We start from the raw sequence: 22,616 nt of genomic DNA, 5'->3' as shown, positions 1-22,616 counted from the left end.
CCATATACAGAAAACTTAATCTTTACTATTCTAGTATTAGAGATAGCATCTTATTAACATTAAGTTAAAATAAAGCTGATTAAGATAAAATTAGGGATTCAGTGGGCTCTAATATAATAATATATGTTCTCATAAAAGGAGGAAATTTGAACACACAAGGAAACAAAAGCATGCCCACAATCAGAACTGGCTGTGAGAACACAGCAAGAAGACATCATCTATAAGGCAGGAACAAAGCCTTACTAGAAACTACACCAAAAAAACCTTAAACTTGGACATTTAGTCTGCAGATCTGTGAAAAAGTAAATTTCTACATCACTCCATCTAGCAAACTAATAATATCATCTGAAGTTATTTCTGTATATATTATTCAAAGGGTCACATATTAGTGTATTTATCAGATAGCTTAGCTAAAATATCTCTCTTTACAAAACTAAAATTGCCTCATATATACTGATAATCCAGGAAAGTATAAGGAGTCAGAGATGACAGCAAGTTGCAAAGAGGAAGTTCCTTAATGGTATAACCAGCAAAAAAAAAAAAAAAAAGAATAAACAGTTAACAAAGGAAGTAATGTTATTTCATAAGCAGTATTCTTCCCTTTTATATGACTGACAATGACATTTATCTTTACTCATGTGGTGATATCTGGTAAGCACTTCTAATTATCATACATTCCATGGTAATGAAGTTAACACAATAGTTCAATTCTATGTTGGATAGCTTTCTCACTACCTTTATGATTGCTGCTTGGGAGAGAATAGGAAGAATGTGGAAAGTAGCATTACTTTAAAAGCTACATTTCTGGCCCTCCCTGGTGGCGCAGCGGGTTAAAGCACAACACTAAGAAGCTGCAGCCACTTCAGCATGAGTTTAATCCCTGGCCCCGAAAGTGACCCACATGGCACGGCAGACCTCTCCTGGCCTGCCTGCTGCTCCCCTCAGCAGTGTACTTCGTCAGTCAGCCTGTTCCGCTCCCCATTCTGTCTCTGGTGAATCCTCTCACCACCCCTGCAACTCTGGCCTGTACCCCAGTTCTATATGCATAAATAAATCTTAAAATAAAATAAAAGATAACATTTCTGGATAGTTAGTCTATATTAGAATAAAAGAAAGCCTCCCAGTTACAATGATAAATTTATCAATACCTTGTTATGAGTCGCTGGCCATCTTACAGTTTGTTACTGTGACTGTAGTTTTCTCTGGTGTACTCCAGATGAAAACATGCATGTATTACAAGACAGCATGCCTATTGGGTAGACACTAATCAATGAGAACAGTGTTTTTTTGGATTTGACTATAAATACTATTGTTTACCTACTTTTCCTAAACTTGGCTGTGATACTTAATATATCTGTACCTTATATTTCATCAGCTGTAAATACTAATGAAATTAGTATTTCTAGAAACAAAATATATTGAATTTGACAAACATTAAGAGATCGTGTGTGTGTGTGTGTGTGTAGTCCTTACACAAATTGCTGGCATAAAGTTAAGACCTATGTAAATATCATATGTGTGTTACATGTATATGCATATATACATATACACATGTGATATAATTGTATATCATAGAACTATTAATTTGAAAAATTCAGTAGAATCCTTGAATTGAATTTCAAATTCTATTTAATTTCACACATCAAATTCTCTTTATTTGCTCTCAGTATTGTAAATGTTCTGAGCAAATAAAGTATTTATGTAAGACTGCTTTAGCCACTGAGAGAATAAGTTTCAGGCTCCACATGTCTTTTAAATAGAGGGACTATATAATACAAACCATGAAAGTTTAAAAGTAAGGTGTATATGCTTAAATAATCACTCAAGGAAACTAGGAAGACTTGTCACCCTACTTAAAATTCACAGAAAATATAATAAATGAAAAGCATGCTTTCTATGTTTCAAGGACAAAAGTGGTACCAACTTTTCTTTTTGGCAAAATAGTGCCATCTATTTATGCAATCTGTATAGCTCGTGTTGAATTTGTAACTCATGTAGAACTGTCAATTGTTATTTTCAGGTATTTTTTATTATTATACATAATGCTTTGTGTCTCCCAGTTAAAAACAATTGTTCTGAACTTCCAAGTGCTGCTAAAGGTACAGCTGCCAGGATTTAGTGTAGATCACATTGTTCGAGGCGTTTGTTCAGCTGTCTGTTGAGTCCCCTGAAACTAATGCTCAGTCTGTATTAATGTCTCAGTCCCGGGAAACGTCAGCCTATTCTCTCCTATAATTAATCTTGCAGGTACTGCCTTGACATTATTGGTTCACCAACAGAGCAGAACTGCCTCAGCCATCAATAATAATTCAACACATTAGGATGAGGCCTCCATACAGGCCACAGAGGTAGCCAGATCTGCACAATCTCCTGCATTCCTCTCCAGTTGACAGGAAACTCTGCAATTGAAACTAGTTGTTTTGGTGGCTGGGTAATTTGTAATAGAGGGGTCTTGGTGTTACTAATTGTTTTGCTTTATGCTTTTCTCCAAATGTAGCCACTGCTTGGCACAATGGGAGTGATTGTCTGTTTACTGAATCTTAATATTGAGGCTGTTACAAATTGTCTTTCACAGATGGTGGGAGCTTTTCAGATCGAGAGAGGCAGGGAATTTATTACTCAATATTTCTGTATTACTGATTGGGACGTGAGGCGCATAGACAATCTGTCCTACTGCAGGGTTTGCAGCACCGTTTTTTCCCTTTGCAAAATTATGGCTGGCTCTAGACGTTTTTCTCATTTTGTATAGATAGCAGCTGTGTAATTTCAAGCAGAATGTTTGCTTTGATCCCCCTTCCTTTAATTGAAATCCACAATTATGAGATTTGTTTCTTTTATGTTTGCAAGTTTATTGGTTTAATCTACAAAATGTGCTGTCTTGCTGTCTTACACAGTTAAAGGCTACAGCACAGTTGGGACTTAAATGACAAACATTGGAAGGAGGGGCTTTTTTCCCTCTTAGCTGTGGAAGAAACCAATAGGTGTTCCTCCCCTAAGATTGCAGGCTATGTGACAACTGCCGTTCTGTGGAGTATGAAGCTATATCTATGACATAAAGATATATATGCACATATCTGATTAGTCTCATTTCTAAAAATGTGTGTGTGTATTAGAACAGAAGAGCAGTTGGCTGACATAGAAACGTTTCTTTGATTATAGAAATTAGTAGCATTTGCATAAAGGCAGCTTTATCAGCACATTTTAGAGCAAAGAAAATGGAAGGATTACAAAGTAGATAGATTAAAGAGCAGGATTGCTTGATTTTTCAGATAGTTTTCCCACAAATTAACTTCAAAGGTTGCATGTCAATGAGTGTCAGTTCTCCTAAATGATACATTGCTGGATGTTTGTTGTTATTTTTGATAAAAAATTTGCAAGGAATGAGACTCTATTTAAAGATACTGATAGCCTAAAGAACCTGGAAAGGTGGGTAGGAGAACAAAAATAATTTCTGGAAGCAAAAAATGAAAAAAAAAAAATAGAGTAGAAAATTAGAAGGTAAAGAAGACTAAACATAAACCTCTTCTTTCACACTGTTCTTATTGGCAAATTTATTCCATGAGTAAATAAGAATTATCTTTATGTTTAAAATATTAGTTTTCTCTAAATAATATGCATCATTTTTATTTCCTATATGCAAGTTAAATTGCATTTATGTGGTATGATATCAAATCATGAGAATATGCATTTAATTTATAAAGATGTTTATTAAGTAACATTTCTCCACACCTGGCTTTATTCACATTACTAGGTTAAATGTTTTCTCACTCATTGCTTCTAATCATGGCTAGTACTGTAAGAAACTTCCACTTACTCCCCCAGAGAGTATAGTCAGGAAGGCAACTTGAGGATTTCTGCTTCCTTACTTCCTTCTCTCTCAGGAAGCAATGAGTTATCAGATTGTGGCCATAAAGAGTAAAGATGTCCGGAGATGTATCTCAGCCCCTGCCTAATGAGTTACTAATCTATTTCTTGTGTGATCTTTTCATGTTCTGTAGTGCCTGTCTTCTTATTGTAAAAATTCATATTTTCTGATTTTCAGATTTAATGTTGGACTTAGGAAGGACAGCTCATTCACTCTGAAACTTTTTCACCCTCAGTAGCCTGAGGGTTGAGTTTTGAAATGTGTTCACTCTTTCTGTAGTCTGACTGTGTAGGCAGACTCAAATGGTGTGTAACTTTGATTAAAACACTGGGCCACATGTTCCTACATTTGAATTGAACTCAAGCCCTGATCTAAGGGTTTGTTCCATCTTTTCAGGAGGAAAGTTTATTTCCCTAGAGAAATAGACTTGCTTTTGGATCACTCCCATAATTTGGCATAGAATTCCCAAGACTGCTATATTATTACTAGTGAGGTATATTCGATGTTTCTATCCCATGTTTTCTCCATCTCTTCCTGCCATTATTTCTCACCATTCTTACCTCAAGTCTTTTTCTGGCATAATATTTGAATATTAATTTGTAAATAAGGATTTGGTTGAAAACAGTCTTATACATTGTACTTGGACAACCTGTCCATTCAATGTTCTGTGTGTTTTCTTTTTTCTCTTCATTGTGCTAGATAGACAGGTCGTGAGGGTGTTTATGCTGGTACCTCGTTTCCTTTCTGCTTTCTTTTCAACTTCGAAATGTCAAAATGATTAGTTCTAACTATTACCCTGTTTGTGAAGGCTATGAAAACTAATATTTCATGGAAATTATCAAGTGTCTCTCAGGCTGCCTACATAAAACCCTCACATTGTACCTGTCTTTAAATAGAAACATTCATGATATGTTTTCTTCATTTTGTTTTACAAAACAGAGAAGCACGTCAAATGCTCTCACAAAGTACATCTTCTATTTCTAAAGTAGTCTAAGGTTGAGAGTGAAAGTCTTACTTGAACACTGGCTTGATAGGAAGCATGCTTCCTTATATTCTGTGGTAATTTATTATATGCATCTCTGGGTTTGATTAAGGTGAACTCAGGACTGCTGTTCCCTCCCCTTTATGTTTTTCTGTAATGTTCACCCTCTAATAGAACTGCACATACCCTCATTTGAGTATACTGAAGATATACAAAAACAAAAAGACTACAGAAAACAGCAGTCAAATCAGAACTGGTTTGAATTCTGCTCTGTTATTTGCTTATTGTCCAACAATTCTGAAAATGTTTCCTTAGGAGCCATATAGCCATTATGATTTTTATGTAAGACACTGTGTTTATAAATTCTAGTTAAGTACCTAACATCTCTTTGCTTTCAAGTGATAGTAGAAAATACTGACTTTATAAAATCATTAGTAGTTCATTAGAAAATTTGAAACATGCTATGGCCTGTGATGGTTACAACTTTATTATCTTTAAAGATATGGGGAACTACGTACTTTCCTTATATTTTTATAATCTAGTTGATATCAATGAACAGATTAGATTACTGGAATTAGTTTTGCTCTAATTCACCTATGAGATATCATCTACAATTTAGTATAAGATAATTCTGAAAAAAGTAAAACTTTTCTGACAGGCACTGGGTTGCAGACATTGACAAAATGCAGACATTATCTGAGTCTTCAGATATTTGGAATCCAAGCCAACTTCCTTTTAAGTTGTTTCTTAAAACTTCAGTAAGTTTTTACTTATGTTTTAGTCTTCACAAATACTTTGTAGGAATTTGAGGAAGTTGCTTCATGAATCATAAATTTAAACACTTTTAAGTGTCATCAAGTATTTCTATATGTGATTTGTTTAATGGTATTTCTTTTATTGAAGTCATTGACAAACTAACTTATTAATTTTTCTGTTGTTTGCTATAAACTTTTTACTATTTCCTGGGATAATCTGTTGTTTATGTGCATGAGTATATAATAAGATGCTTGTATAGCAACATAATTTGGGTTAGAACTGCAAGTATAAATGTTTCACAGGTACATCTTTACAATACAGAATGCCATATGAACCATATGAAAATACTATTCTATTTGGTAGTTTTTGCTATTTTCTAATTGGGTCATAATGGACAAATATTTTCTACCTTCAAGCTTCATTAAAGTAGTAATACTTTCTAAAGCTAAGATAAAAATATTTTCACATGCTTTGTAAGTATGATTATAAAAAAAAAAGGTGTTCATATTTCCACATTCTGGAATTTTCTAGTAAGTATCCAATGAATTTTTTTTAAAGATTTATTTTTTGTGCATACAGAACTGGGGTACAGTCCAGAGGCTCAGGGGCGGTGAGAGGTTTCACCAGAGACAGAGTGGGGAGCAGAACAGGCAGATCTATGAAGTACACTACTGAGGGGGAGGTCTGCCATGCCATGCCATCACCTCCGGGGCAGTCGGGAATCGAACTCATGCAGAAGTGGCTTTTAGCTTCTTATTGCGGTGCTTTAACCCGCTGTGCCACCAGGGAGGGCCCCAATGAAATTTTTACTGAGCTAATTTATATAAAGGATTATACATGTTTAAATTGGAAGTAGGTAGAAGATTAAGTACATTTACTGTCCTGTGGTTATATGTAAAATAAGGCAATAAGAATTTATGGCAGAATGCTTATATAATGTATTCCAAACTTTTCAGCACCCCATTTATGAAATATCTGAACGAGACAGACTATGACAAATACCTCATTTTTTTTTTCTTGACTCCTTTGTCTCCTACATTTAATATAAATATATTTATGTTACGTACCATTTTGGTACCAGTCATTGATACAACAAAATATTAAATAATAAAGCATTCATATTTAAAGTAAATAATAATCATCCTTCTTCATATATATATGATCAGAAATCCCACATTTTAAAATAGTTTTTCTTAATTTTGCCTTGAATTTATGAATTAAACTTTACCTTAACTGTATCATTTGTAGAAATTTAAGCTTATTCTCAAGTGACAAATTTTACATGTGAATGTTTCTTTTAAGATGAATATAAGAGTGTTTGGATTACAGACCTCAAATTCTTAAAAGTTCAGTGTCTGCTGTTTGGCAGAGTAAGGTACATATGACATGACAGTATATAAGAAAAGATTCATGAGGATTTTAACAGGTAAAACAGTTTTTACTCTTATTTTGCAGGTGCTTAAATTAAAAAAGATAATAAAATAGTATCTCAACTTGTCAACTCACAAAGAATACATACTCTTCCAAATTTGCACCTAATGATATATAGGAAAAAAATGAGAGAATTAAAAGAATATATATATCCATAATCATAGCAGGATATTTTGACACACCTGTCTAAAAGATTGAGAGAATGATCAGGCAATAAGTAGTAGTATAAAAAAAAATATGAATACCAAAATTAAAAAACAAAACAAAACTGTAGCTATACATAGAACATGGCAGAATCTACATTTGTTTTATTATATACACAAAACTTTTAAACAGCTGTATAAAAATATATTAAGTCTTGGACCACTCAGCCTCAAAATTCAAAGGCATAAAATAATTAAAAGAAAATTTTACTACAGTAAAAAAAAAAAAAAATAGAATACAGGCCCTACCTGGTGGCACAGCGGGTTAAAGCAAAGCACTGAGAAGCTAAAGCCACTTCCGCATGAGTTCCATTCCCGCCTGCCCCGGAGGTGACCACGTGGTGCAGCAGACCTCTCCTGACCCTCCCACTGCTCCCCTCAGCAGTGTACTTCATAGATCTGCCTGTTCTGCTCCCTACACTGTCTCTGGTGAAACCTCTCGCCCACCCCTGGGCCTCTGGCCTGTACCCCAGTTCTTATGCACAAATAAATCTTTAAAAAAAAAAGAATACAATAAAAAAAAAATCCCTTATATATTTTGGAAGTAAGCAGTACATTTGCTGATAACAGCAACAAAAAAAAAAAAAGGGGGATCTTAATAGAAATTACAAAACAAATAGAAATTACATTTAACTAAATGAAAATAAAATGTAAAACGTGTGAAATACATTAAAAACTTAATGCAAAGACAGCATCAAAGTGAATAAAGTTCTGTCTTATGACTTTGGAAAATACATTTGTATTGCATGTAAGCAAAAAATAACAATCAAATCAACAAAACCTTTCTGAACTCAAAACACCTTAGATCATATTTTATATATTTTCAAAGTTTTGGAAAAACTCTTATTTTAGCTTAACTTCATGAGCTCCCTTAAATGTAGAGGAAACTTAAGAGCGAATATCACACCATATAATGAGCAGTTAACTCAATAACTTTTAATGACTATAAAAAACGGATATGTCCAGAAATAAAGCACAATCTCATCTAGGATCATAAAAGTCTATTTTATGTGCTGTAAATCTCACGGGAGCTATGAAGTATATGCCCTTCTGCTATTCTAAAACCTTGGGCTTGTCTGATTGCCCTTTAGAGTAAGTAAGGTTAATAACTCTTGCCTGTAAAGCCTCTTGCCTCTTTTGTAAGTAATGCAGATAAAAATTGTGAACAAAATACTCACATTTGCTAACATGCTGACCTTTATTTATTCAGTCCAATTATTTATAAAAGCATTTGATATAGACAGATACCTTAGTCTGAATTCTTTGTCTTCCCAAAAAATAAACTGTTTCATAGTACATTACAGATTGAAGGTTCAAGTTTAATTCCATGGTGTTGTTAGCATATTAAACTACTACTCATTTACACTAACCATATGGAAAGTGACAAACTAATTTACTATCTAGAAAAATTTTAAGATTCTTCTAGTTCTGTACATAGACAACCTACGCAATTAAGAAATAGCAGTATTTGTTTTATATTATGTAATTTCTTTTATTTCTATTTCACTTTGTATTAACACTGCTTATGAAATTAAGCTATCAAAAATATATGAACATCTGACACAAGAAACATAGTGATGATTCTTTATCAACTTTTTTTTTGTGTGTGTGGTTAAATACAAACATCCCTTTAAGTATAGAAGGGAAACTAACAATTTTAAAGTATACATCCTAGTGTACAGAGAAAGCTATTTTTTGGCTATTATTTTCCATAAAATCTTTTTAACTGTTGTTTATTATAGCTACTATTTATGATAATGCTGTGGTATGCATTATTATGACACTGTATTTTCAGCAAAATGCCCAATAAATGTATTTTAAAATGCATTCTTCTCTAACTGCTTGAGATAAAATGTTGCTGTCATTTTACTGAACTGCACAAGCACATAAACATGGCAATAATAAATGTTTTAAAGTTTTTAAAGCACTGAATGGTAGGAAATTAATCTGCATCACCACTGATTTCATAACATTTTTAATGAGTCAGAATCATCTACTTTATTTTGATGCAAAAAGTGGATCATTTCTTAAAGAGATATGTCAGCACAAAGAGCAATACGAATTTGCCCTGTACTTTAAAGGTCTGAAGATAGGGAATGAAACTTTTCAAGTTTGTAAAGAATATAATTCTTTATCTACCTTGGCATCTTCAAGACCACAGATTTATCATTTAGCCTAGAAAAAGATGTTCTCAGAGAGAAAAGGGAATCTTTCTAAACGTAATGTTGCAATGCATTTATTTTAATGAATTTAAAGCAACTCCTTAAATCAGCACATGTCCTGACTTTACTGCTGCAAGATAAAATGTAACAACTGAGATTTTTTTAAAAAAGATTTATTTATTTATGCATACAGAACTGGGGTACAGGCCAGAGGTGTAGAAGCAGTGAGAGGATTCACCAGAGACAGAGTGGGGAGCAGAACAGGCTGACTGATGAGGTACACTGCTAAGGGGAGCAGCAGGTGGGTCAGGAGAGGTCTGCCGCACCATGTGAATCACCTCCAGGGAAGGGATTGAGCTCATGCTAAAGTGGCTTTAGCTTCTTAGTGCTGTGCTTTAACCTACTACGCCAACAGGGAGGGCCCACAACTGAGATCTTAAGAAATAATTCTATTTATGACATTACTCAGAGATTTCAGGACAGGAAATGCAGTTCTGACTAAAATGTCGTCACATTTTATAAGTGTTACATAATATTTTATTTTGGCAATACCTATTTAGGAATATACTTTTATTTTCCTTATATATATATACATGTATATATGTATATATATGTATGTATATATACATATATATGTGTATATATATATATATTGCAATTTATGATTTTCTAATGAAAAAAATTCCATGGAATTCTTGAAAGTCATTGAAAATCTGACAGATACTGTTCTAACCCCCTCCGTATCTCAATGATCAGACATTTTAAACAGAATTTGTGGGGACCCCCTGGTGGAACAAGGGGTTAAGTCTCAGCATTGTGAATCTGTCTGGAGCCACTGCAGTGTGTGTTCCATTGCTAGCCAAGTTGCCGAACCTACAAGACTCCGAGGACCTCTCCTCTCCCAGCTGCTCCCCTCAGCAGGGCATTTCAGTAAATCTGCCTGTTCTGCTCCCCATTCTGCCTCTAGTAAATTCTTTCATCTCCCACACCCCCACACCTCTGGCCTAATCCCCAGTTCTTGTATACATAAATAAATAAATCTTTAAAAAGATAAAATAGGCCCTCCTTGGTGGTGCAGTGGGTTAAAGTGCAGCACTATGAAGCTATCTGCAGCTGCTTCAGCATGAGTTCAATCCCCAACCAGGGAGGTGACCCATCAGGCACAGCAGACCTCTCCTGTCTTGTCCACTGCTCCCCTCAGAAGTGTACTTTTTCAATCTGTCTGTTCTGCTCCCTGCTCTGTCTCTGGTCACCTCCACATCTCTGGCCTGTAACCTAATTCTGTATATAAATAAACAAATCATTAAAAAAAAAGATAAACATAACTCACGTATACCTGAGTCTACTTATTAGCCTTCCTAATAGATTTATTACTTCCTTCTTATAATTTATTAGGCTTCCTAGGTTTTGTGCACCCTATAAAGAAATTATTTTTAGAGATACATTAGTATTATCTTTAGTAATTATTAGGACTGTTTCCAGATAGTCTAATTCTTTCATTTTTATAAACTTGACATGGAATTGACTGTGCTTTTTCACTTCTTTAAAAACAATCTTGTCCACTTAGCTTTTGTTTATTTACTTATTTTTTGAATTTGAGTGATTCTTTTTATTCAAAGAGAGTTATGTTGTATTATTAAGCAAGGTGCCCTTTGAGGTGACTCAGAAGTAAGTGCAAAAAAGAAATCTTTCTTTCACAGTGGCATAATATTATGTGTTTCAGAATATCATTCAAGAAAATGGCATTTCAAAGTGGTGTATACTAATCAATGTGTAGCAGTAACATTTCACTTAGCTTTAGTTTAGCCTCTATCACTGATTCTAATATTCTCTAATAAATGCTTGATCTCTGTGAAGCTACTTGCCTTATTACATTTCATAGTGGGAGTTAATAATATCTTTCTATCTCATACATTGGTATAAACATTTAATAATATATATATGGGAATTGGCTAATAGAAATTGTTTACATGCAAGAAGAAAAAAATCACTTTTTTTGTTTGCTTGTTTACAATAATGGCAATGTCAAGTTAAAATATATCATTTGTGTTTAATAAAAAATAAAAGATTTGACACATTCCTAAACATATGTTAACACTCCTTTGTCTATGACTTAGTTAATAAATGGTTAAATTATGAGAAGCTTTTAAAGACTTTCTAAATCTGGGTGCTTTTTGCCTAGTCTTCGAATATTCTTTGTTTTTTTTTTCTATATTTAATAGAATATATTCTCCTCACAAATTAGAATTGATCATACCTAGTGAAAATTGCTTAAACGGAAATAAGGAGGGTATTCAAGTATCAGTAAAAATAAATGTTAAAAATCCATTGGACATAGACTTTTGTACAGGGTCATATAGCTTTAAATGTCAAAATAGGTATTTGGGAAATGTGGAAATAAAGCAGATAAGGTTCTATAAATATTCTTTTGCCAAAATTAAAACTACACTGAATTAAACTTACCATCTGATTAACTGTAGCTTCTTTAATACATTTTGAATCAGGAAGAGTGAGGTCTTTAACTTTTTTTTTCAAGATTGTTTTATCTAAACCCTAGAAACTTCACTGGAGAATTAAAGTGACTACAATAGATGGCTTGTAGGATAGGGAATAAAGGGGAGCGATATCTTTATTGTTACCTCAATGGAAAATAATTAAAAAAAAATGAAACAGTCACTTTCTCAGACACCACATCTGAACAGATATATAAATCACAGTAATCATATTAAAGGATGCTTTACATTGTAAATTATCAAGAAAATGCAAATTATAACAGCAAAGTGATGCTATTGTATCACTATTAGAATAGCCAAAATCCAGTACTTTGATAGTTTAAAATAGTGACAACCGTATGGAGCAACAGGAATTTACATTCATTGTTTTTGGGAATGCAAAATGATATAATCACTTCGGAAGTCTCTATGGTGGTTTCTTACAAAACTATACATGCTCTTAACTTATGATTTAGCTATCCTGCTATTTGGTATTTATCCAAAGTCATTAAAAACATGTCCACTTAAAAACCTGCACAAAGATGTTTATAGCAGATTTATTCATAGTTGTCAAAACCTGAGAACAACCAAGATGCTCTTCAGCAAAAGAATAGATTGCCATGTATCTCATCAATGCCATATTACCTTTTGGAAGAAATCAGCTTTTGAGCCATGAAAATACATTTAAGAACCTTAAATACACTTTCCTGAATAAAAGAAGCCTATTCAAAAGGCTATACTTACTGTATGATTTCAACTATATGACCTGATAAAGGAGACAGTGAAAGAACAGTGTTTGCCACTGATTTGGAGGAAAGAAACAGAGTGATACTATTTTAGATTATCACATATATATTAATGCCATTTACCATTATTTAATATGTGCTTTCTGGCAACATTGGAGGCTTCAATGCATTCCTACATGTTTTATTAAAGTGGTCTAATTTAAGAAGTCTTAGCACCTTTCTTTCATAAGAATTTGAGTGAGAGATACAACATACAGCAACAATCATAATAATTACATTAGAATATTATTAATGTAGTTGAATGTTTGCATACAATTCTGAAAAGGATTTTTGTTTTATAATCAAAAATCAGAATTTTAATTTGAGATCTATTATTTATTCATCATGTGATAGTGAACAAGTTACTTCTGCACTAAACTAATGACTCTTGATTAATGACATATACTAAGGGCAATGCATTTGGTAAACTGCTAAAGGGACAAGATTGTTGTTACTACAGTACTTAATCTGTGTGTAGCTAAGTGTGTAGAAAATTGTGAGGGACAGTTTTCATGTGGTTTTTCCAAAGCAGGACATTTGATTAGACTCTTACTTGCTTCTTAATAGTAGTTCTACTTATATATGATAATTCTGGACCATCATTGAAACTTAATTTTCAGCTCCCACTGACAATGTTAAATTGACAATTTGTGCTTTTGCAACATAAGGGAAGAGACTACATCTTGGCATTTGCAACATAAGGGAAGAGACTACATCTTACTTACATTTTCACAAAATATAAACTCAAATCATGTGAACAAAAGTGAATTGTGGACACCAGATATATACAAACATTCTTGGTATGATAAGAGAAGTATGTGACTGTCCAGGAAATAAAGCCTCCCTGAATTTTCTTGTGCCCATGTGAAGTGTCCTATCTTTCCAACATTCTTTATATACCATGATGTATATAGATGTCTGGCTCTTTGTTCTGTAATGATATTAGAATAAAATTTCTCTTTATAATCCTAAGAGAATAAAATGGTTACAACATAGACTGTCACTCGGTAGAGAGAATACCTTTTCTTTTGCTGTTCAGCCCAAATCTTGGAGATATTGTAAATACTGAGATGTATAAGGTTTCTAGACTCTAGAGAAATTTTATTTCAAATAAGGAGTGAGATTTTAGACTCTGCATTTCTTTTTTTTTTTAAGATTTATTTATTTATGCATACAGAACTGGGGTACTGGCCAGAGATGCAGGGGTGGTGAGAGGATTCATGAGAGGCAGCGGGAAGCAGAACAGGCTGACTGATGAAGTACACTGCTGAGGGGAGCAGCTGGTGGGTCAGGAGAGGTCTGCTGTGCCATGAGGATCACTTCCAGGGCGGGGATCGAACTCATGCTCAAGTGTCTTTAGCTTCTCGGGGCTATACTTTAGCCTGCTGTGCCACCAGGGAGGGCCCAGACTCTGTATTTCTAAGGAGACTATTGCAGGAGGAGGAGTGAACAGCTGACTCCCTCTTTATAAGCACAGAATTTCATTTTCCATCATTCTTAACCTATGGTGTGTCCAAGTACATGTGTATGATAGTTGACATGGTTCTGATTCAGATACTCTATGAGGTACAGTAACATTATTATTTACTGTAAGGTAATTTGATGAAGTATCTCAGATCTAAAATAACTCATGTATATATTAAAGGTAAAATTAATAAATAGAATATGAAAAACTAAAGCAAAATTGGTTTGCCTATGTGGGTTCATTGAGATATCCCATCTGAACTTTTGGTTGGAATTTTCTGTAAAATTCTGTAAATTTCATTGCCATTTTTACAGAATTGTTTTAATCAACAGATCGATTTAGATAGTATTAACATCTTAATATTAAGTTTTTCAGTCCATAAACATAAGATATTTTTCTATTTACTTGAGTCATCTTTCTTTCAGAAATGTTATGTGCTTTCTAGTGAAGTATTTTGGTTAGAACTTTTGCTACTATAGTAAATAGAAGTGGGAAGACTTGTTATACTGTTATAGGGCAGCAAATCTGTCAGAGGACAGGGGGAGAGAGACACCCCTAAAGTCCCAAACCCTGCCTGCTCTAAGTGGGTTCTGCCATCCGCCGCAACAAGACAAAATATATAAAACTTAATGAAAAGGGGCTTTAATACAGTAAATATACAATACGGAACACAAAGAATATAACTTCTAAATCAAACACCTGAAGTTACCCATCTCCTCGTGGGAAAAGTTAACCCAAAAAGGATTGGCCCAAAGCAAGGCCTGAAGGCTGCCACTAGACTAAAGCACCTTCTGGCTGGGACCCATGGAAAAGGGTCAGAAATGGCCAGACAAATCTGAGAGCAAAAGAGCAAAATCAAAATCAATATAAACACTGCCATAGTCACCTCCCTAGAGGTCTCTCACCTACATCTGCCTTAATCAGTCCAGGGTCAGGAAACAAGCCCGGTTTCTTCATCACATGCTTGCTACTCCATGTGGCTTCCTTAGGTCTCCTCCTTCTCTATCCCACTTCATTCTTTTCATCTCTCCTTTTTCTCTGCTTAGCTCCACCCTCCTTCTGGGTGGGGCAGGGAACCTGGAACTTCCCTTTTTCCTGGGGAACACCCTGTTACAATACTTTCTTTGCTCCTGACCATAGAGGAAATAAATACTTTAAATTAATTTAATATTATTTCAGCTTTGTTTTTGTTGTTGTTGTTTTCAATTTTTATTTCTTTATTTTATACACACACACACACATCATTCTTCATTTTGTACATTTTTTCATCTCAGTTATAATCTACTACCAATTCACCCATGTGCCATCACCATAGTCCCGTCTGCTCTTCCTGCCCCAATTTTGATCCTATTCCCCCCTCTACACTGGTTGAATGCTTATAGTTGTTTGTTGATTTCCATTTTTACTTTATTACAATTGCTTTTTTTTTTTTGATCCTTTACACTTCTGTGGTTTTCTATTTTTTTTCTTTCCATTACTTCCATGATTATTATTCCCCACTATTTTATTTACAGATAGAATGCCTTCTTTTAAGGCCTTATAAATAATTTATCTTAAAATTTTAATATACTTTGATAATCTTTGTTTTGTGATTACATGTTTTGTATTTATAGTCTTTATATATTGATATTTATCACTGATATATTTATAGTTTTCTGTATCATTCTCTTTATATTGATTTATGTCTCCCTGACTTTTAGAAATTAACAGGTATTATTTCATGCTCTATGTTGTCCTCACTGACATTTTTTTTAAAGTATAGAAGCATTAAGATATATAATGGAGACTTTATTGATTGTTTCCTATGCACCTGCTATAGAATGCTGGAAGATTGAATTAAATTAGAGCTAGAGCTGAATTGTGACATGGTTTCATTTTGGCAGTATTCTATTTTACCTAATAACTCAAATTATAGTCTGATGACTCATCATGTTTCCAAGATCTACTGTATATTTAAATATATCTTGGATTTCTTGAAAAGGTTTGAGATTTGCTTTTATTATAGCATAATTCATATTATCAATTTTATGCTAAAATTTTGTTAACACATGCTTCTAGTTTCCTTGTTACAATTATCTTACATATTCAGGATGCAAAAATTAGCTACTGAACTCAGATTAGTAATGGCACTGTTTTGACTGATAGTAAACAGGTATTTGTATGAAATCATACATAGAAATTAGGGTTCTTACAGAAAAACCAGAATATGAAATTAATGAAAGAACTGATATGCATTTGAATATAAGTGAAATTCAGCTTAGACATATCATTTAATTTTGGGAAAATATATATATATATATACACAGAGATATAAAATTATATATGTAACATTTAAATGCTTATGTGTACATATATAGGATAAATTTATTGAGAAAATATAACAGGAAATAGTCCGTTTTATAGAAATTAGGTGATTAGATTCTAATTAATATTTTTGCTGCATGCGACTTTCCACATTTTACATCTGAAACAGTAAGGTATGGGTAGAATATGTGCTCAAGGTCAGAGAAGGAATAAGCAGTAGAGAAACCGTAGAAGTGGACTTTGAACTCAGGAAGACTAATGAAGAATCCATTCTCTTGAACACTAGAACATAAAGTCTTGTTATAGCTTTAGGTGCGTATATATACTTGGCATATGTTTAGTATATGAATATACAGTGCTGCAGTGTAATTCTTGCTACTGAAAAACATCTGCTATATACTAGTAAAATCTGCAGTGATGGTAGCAAAAATATGTGATGGTTCAAAGGCTTACAATAGTTTCTGGTAATTTATCTTTATAAATACAAAAAATATTTTCAAATATGCTATCATACCACAGTATAATTACAACATGACTTATTTTATGTTGTGAGCCAATGCTACTATCTACATCTCCCTATCTGCCACCAGAAACAATCAAAAAGGAAGTGTAAAAGAAACCTAAAGTAGATCAGTCTATTGTGTTAGATCTTAAAGACTGTGGAGAATGTGATAGATATAACTGAGTTATCAAGTATCTCCACATGAGTAAAGACAAATGTTATTTTGATCCTAAACAGATGGCAGTGAGCATTCTACTTGTGAAGGAACACTTATTTTTCAAGTAACTAGTAAACTAGTATATGGAGAGAAAGGGAGAGAGAGAGAGAGATTGATCACAATAAATCAGCATTCCTCATTCCTGTTGTGTATAGAAAGAAAGAATAAAGATGTTGGCAATTTGAATTCCCCCATGTGAAGTGATATGTTGAGAGATTGTTTTGCTCTACCAAAGTGCTTTTTTTTATCCTGAAGCAACCATATACTAGACAATCAGGCTTATGGTAACCAGTGAAGATGAGAAATCATTATGTCCTTTCCATAGTGTTTTAGATTACAGTAAAAATAAATAAATAAATAAGTTGACAGGAAGCTCCAGGCTTTTATTTCTAAACAGAAATATCAACTCAACAACCACAGACTGAATAAAATAATTGTAAAAGTTCTAGAAACCAGTCAGAAATCTATGGCAACTAAGCACATGCCTTAATAAGAAAAAGGAAAGTCCAACAAGGAAGGGAAAGTCATGGCATTTTGCTTTCTTTTGCTGCTCTGCCTTGCCACTATGCACCTTTTGAAAAGTGTCTCAGAATGGTCGCAACATTTTGCCTGTCTGTGGACTCTCTGAAGAACTGGTATTTGCTTTACCTGACAGATTTCACAAAGATGGCCCTAAATGTAAATCTTTATAACTTCTTTTAATAGTAACTAAATTGATGAGCTTCTTGAAATGGGATATGAAATATCAAATTGTACTGATTTTATTAATAATTAACAGGAAACAAATATGGTACACATCTTGAACCAAATTCAAATGTGTATTAAATGAACACATACATTTTTTAAAATAATGTCTTATAGTGTTTCAATGCAGTTGAAATAAGCTTCAAATTATGTACAAGTTCCCTTTGCACATTTACCTTTATGTATTTTTCATAGCATCTTTCAATAGACGTTAATTAAAAGAAATGTGATACATGCATTTATATGTGTGCATCAAAGGAAAGCTACAAGTATACAAAAAGAAAAAAAGCTGGAGATGTAATCAAATAGCATTTTTAAATTATTTATGCTTGATTAATTAAGGGAGAAATAAATCAGGATACATAAAATAGCATGCACAAAATGAATATCAAAAAGTATTTTCTATATCAATAAGTGCCTGCAAGACATTTAAAATAATTTCATGAATCTAAAGAAGATCAGTAAGCAGTTTGCCATTTGCGTCTCATTTTAAAAGCAATTTACTTAAAAAAATCATTTTCACCAGTAAATGACAGCAGTTTCATAAAGGAAATATTAAAAATAACATAGAAATTAATGCCTTGGAAATTTCTGTCATCTAAATGTTATTTTCTTCTCTTAAAAAATAATAAGAAAGAAAGAAAGAAAACCCCACAAACTGCAGAGCACCTGAAATAACTTTAAATATATCTTTTTTTAGGACAGTAGTTTCATGATTCATAACATGCAGACATTTGGGATTCTTAAAGTCAAGATTAAATTCTAAAGGCATTTCTTCAAAACTCAAATTGCTTGTCAACTATATTTAAGTGAAAAATGTTTTTGAAGCTTTCATTTGTGTCAGCTGACCCTGCTTGAATATCTACATTTCATGCTGTGTAAATAGAACCTCTTTTGTACTATTTTCCCCAACATTTTCTACATTAGCCCAATCTGGAATCCTAGCAACAGATCACTTTTCTGAGAAAATAGCTTTTAATTATCACATAGCAGAAATTCAGAAATGAATGTACAGCATTGACACCAGCATATTTAGCAACCTGTATCATCATATTCTCCCTCCTGAATTTTTTTAAATAATATAATAGTTTATTCCCTCCAGAATTTTAATAGCAATTTTATTAAATCACTAAAACATATGTTTAGGTGATTCAGATTACTCTTCTCATTTTTAAAAAAAATGTATGCAACTAATATGTGACTATGTTCTGGCGAAACAGATAGCTATACTGACCAAAATTATGAGTCTCCTAAGTGACGCATTCCCTGTTTCTAGACACAACCATTGACTAAGGCTTGCAATTTGTTTGGTGTTTACTCTGTCCTTCCCCAGTACATTTAGTAAACATAATTATATACAAATTGTCTCTTCAAATAAACATTTTTAACTGCATTTCTTCACTTACCAATATATCTTCAATATATCTTCAACATATTTTCATATTAGTAGTACTTGGCAAAAAGTATATACTCAGTTATCTATATTTTGTTACTTTCTTTTGCGATTTAAAAAATAGTTATAAGTATTCTATAATACAATTGTGCTTTTCTTTGATCTATTTTTCAAAGTATACTTGTGAAAACTGAATATGCAGTAGTGATATGATTTCTTTAATATTTATTGTTTGCCCCTTGGCATTTTTTTGTTGTTGTTGTTGTTAAACAATGTTTTGTTTATTTGTTTTTGTAAAAACATGTTTTTGCAAAAAATGATATATCTGTTTGGGAAACAGGATGTTTCATGACTGAATAATTTTCCTAGAAAACAGAGGGGAAAATATAACCTTCAAAAGCAGAAGTATGCAATTATACAACATTGAAACTAGTGTTTTCTGAGAAGAATATAATCTAATTACTTTAATGTCCATTTGTCAGTCCTTGCTCAGGGGAGTAAGACCAGACTTTCAGAGTCAATCCGTAAAGTAGACAAGGCCACTTTTTCATCTTTGACAACGTTGCTCTGGTGTGGTAAATGGTAAAAGGATATGATATAGGACAAAGAATAAGAAAATCAATCACTTCTCTGGTTCTACGAGTTGTAGAGACAGTAAAGTACAAAAGATTCCATCCTATGGAATACAGCTAGAATTAATCAATGACTATTTTGTTTTGATTTCTTTCTCCCAAGATATCATTTATGCATTTAAAAATGTTGTGTCTTCCTCAAAAATCGAGACAAAAATTGGTAGAAATGAAAGATGGAACAATTTTTAATCTAAAAGTGTACAAGTTAAAATTATTAATTTAAAAGTGTCTTATGGGTTTTTAATTATTTAAAATAATAAATGCAAACAATAGAATATAAAATAGTACAATAATAAAAAGCAATAACATTACTTATCATAAATTAACATATATACAGTAATGATATATTACTTATTATAATATCAATTAGAAAATTTAAATAGTACTAACATTTATTTCAATAATTGGATTGAAGAAAATTTAGCTCACTGACTTTTAGTTAACTTTTCCTTCTAGCTAGCAAGGCAAAGGTTTAAGAAAAAGGTCATTAAAAGAAAAGTAAGGAATTTTAATTTTCTTGTACTTTCCAATTTTAGCATGGGGTGCATCTAACCAAGCATCTTTTCTCCTTCAAGTTGAGTAAGACATGTTTATTATTTTTCACCTTCTTTGTCTTATTTCTGTGTTTTGTGTTATTTTTATTCAAGGATGAGATTGCTGTTTTACAAATGCTTTTGTTTTAGCCTTATTAGAGATAGTTTATTTTGTTGCTTTGCTTACACTAACACTAATATTTGGTCAATGTTTCTCAAATGAGTTTCACTTACTGCAGTTCAGAATTATATAAGCTCAGTGCTCCATGAAGAAAAGAAGATAGCTAAAAGAATTGGGGTAAAAAAATCACATTTAGGTGATAATTGGTTTTTCTGAAGGATTCAGCCTTTCCATGACTTTGGTTCATCCAGAACTTACTGATTGAATATAATAATGTGACTGTCCCAGCAACAAGCATCCTCTTTGACATCCTCCTTCCCAATTTTATGCATGAGAGAGACTGTTGCTAGACAAAAATCACATCCATTCACAAAAAAGCCCTTTCCAAGTTATAGACATAAGTAAACTCTACATCGTAGGTTACATAGGGGTGTGTTTTTATATATTTGCACTATCAGTTTAATTGTCTGTATTGTTTTATAGATTTATTCTTTCAAACTTTAAGGAACCTTAAACCTTATGTCATTAAATTAACAAGAATTTTTAAAATTTTGATAGGGCCTATGATGGCATTAATATCAAAATTGAGCAAGAAAAATAGCAGGGGAAAATATTGGCTAAATTATTTTAGATTTGGGGCTTAATTACATATTTTCTATCTTTATCTTCCTTGATATATTTAGCACTATTTTCCTGAAGAAAAAAGTTAAAATAGTAATTTGTGTATTTTGTATCTATTTGACAATACATATTTACATACTTTACCTAATTTCCCCACATACACACCTATAAGGCAATTTAAATATTATTTATTTTTAAATATTTTAAAATATCATTTGTTTTTTAATTAGACTTTAATAGTATTTCAGTTATTTTCTAATTATTTTCATTGTATTAAAAAGGTATAGGCCAGGGTAAAATATGTTTGATTAATGAAGATAAAACTGACAAATTTAGTAAAATAGTTACTTAATATTTGAAATTGAGGATAGAGAAATTTTATTTTAGACATGAAGCTAAATAGGGAGATGATTCACAAATAGGAATAAATGTTTGAAGGTTATAGGTATGGACTAGTTTATCATTCAAACAATCCCCATGTAAATTTCAGTGTTTATTTTTTAATAAAATGATTGTCTATCTGGACATAATAAATTTGCCACATTGTTCATTTAAAAACATGTTATCAAATAGGAAAATAATGCATTTTATAGCCATAGAAACAATTGGATATGAGAATTAGCAGTGAAGAAAGTTATTAAGTACCTAATTATACAATATGCAAAAAGTATGTAATAGCTAAACAATTTTCTATATAACTCATTTTTTCCAAGTCCACTGAATTTGGAAAGTTGGTTTTGAAACAGAATTGAGTCTAAATTTTATAAAATGTGTAAGATTTTTTTTTCACTATTGGGATAGAACTTACTATAATCCTAATTTATGTCAACAGAAATTTTTCTAGTTAAAAGAAAATTGACTAAACAGTAAAGAAATTTTACTTTAAACTTTAGAAGGTGCTTTGGAGAAGGATATCAATCAGGATGTCCTTCTAGGGTATTGTACATACATATTTTGATATGTATAGTATGTATGATATGATATGTATGATATGTATAGTAACTAAAGTTAATTGTAATTTTCTGCCCAATAAAATGGGTTGTGTTTACATGGATAGTTTTATATATATAAAAAGACACCAAGCTGAACAACTCACATATGTGTACCTTGATGTTTGTAATTTGCACCTTAGTAATTAAGAAGAAATAAAAGATAGCACATTTCTTTTCATGTAACAAATTTTATGGTGAACATCACTCTCTGGATCATATTGTAGTAGATACTGTAGTCTCTAGAACTCTCAGAATTCATTTTAGTTGCATTATGTTTGCTGTGACTTATGCCATCTTATTTATTTTCAAGATAGAAAGGAGAAAGAAACAAACTGAATGAGCATGTGAAGGGGTATCTTAGGAGAAAATCTTAGCAAAGAACTGCTCCAGAATATCCCAGCAAACTTCTGTTGAGA

Source organism: Condylura cristata, unplaced genomic scaffold, assembly GCF_000260355.1.
Source record: "Condylura cristata isolate star-nosed mole 26May11 unplaced genomic scaffold, ConCri1.0 scaffold00013, whole genome shotgun sequence".
NCBI lineage: Eukaryota > Metazoa > Chordata > Mammalia > Eulipotyphla > Talpidae > Condylura > Condylura cristata.
The sequence above is the reverse complement of the archived record's forward strand: the minus strand, read 5'-3'. Positions refer to the sequence as shown.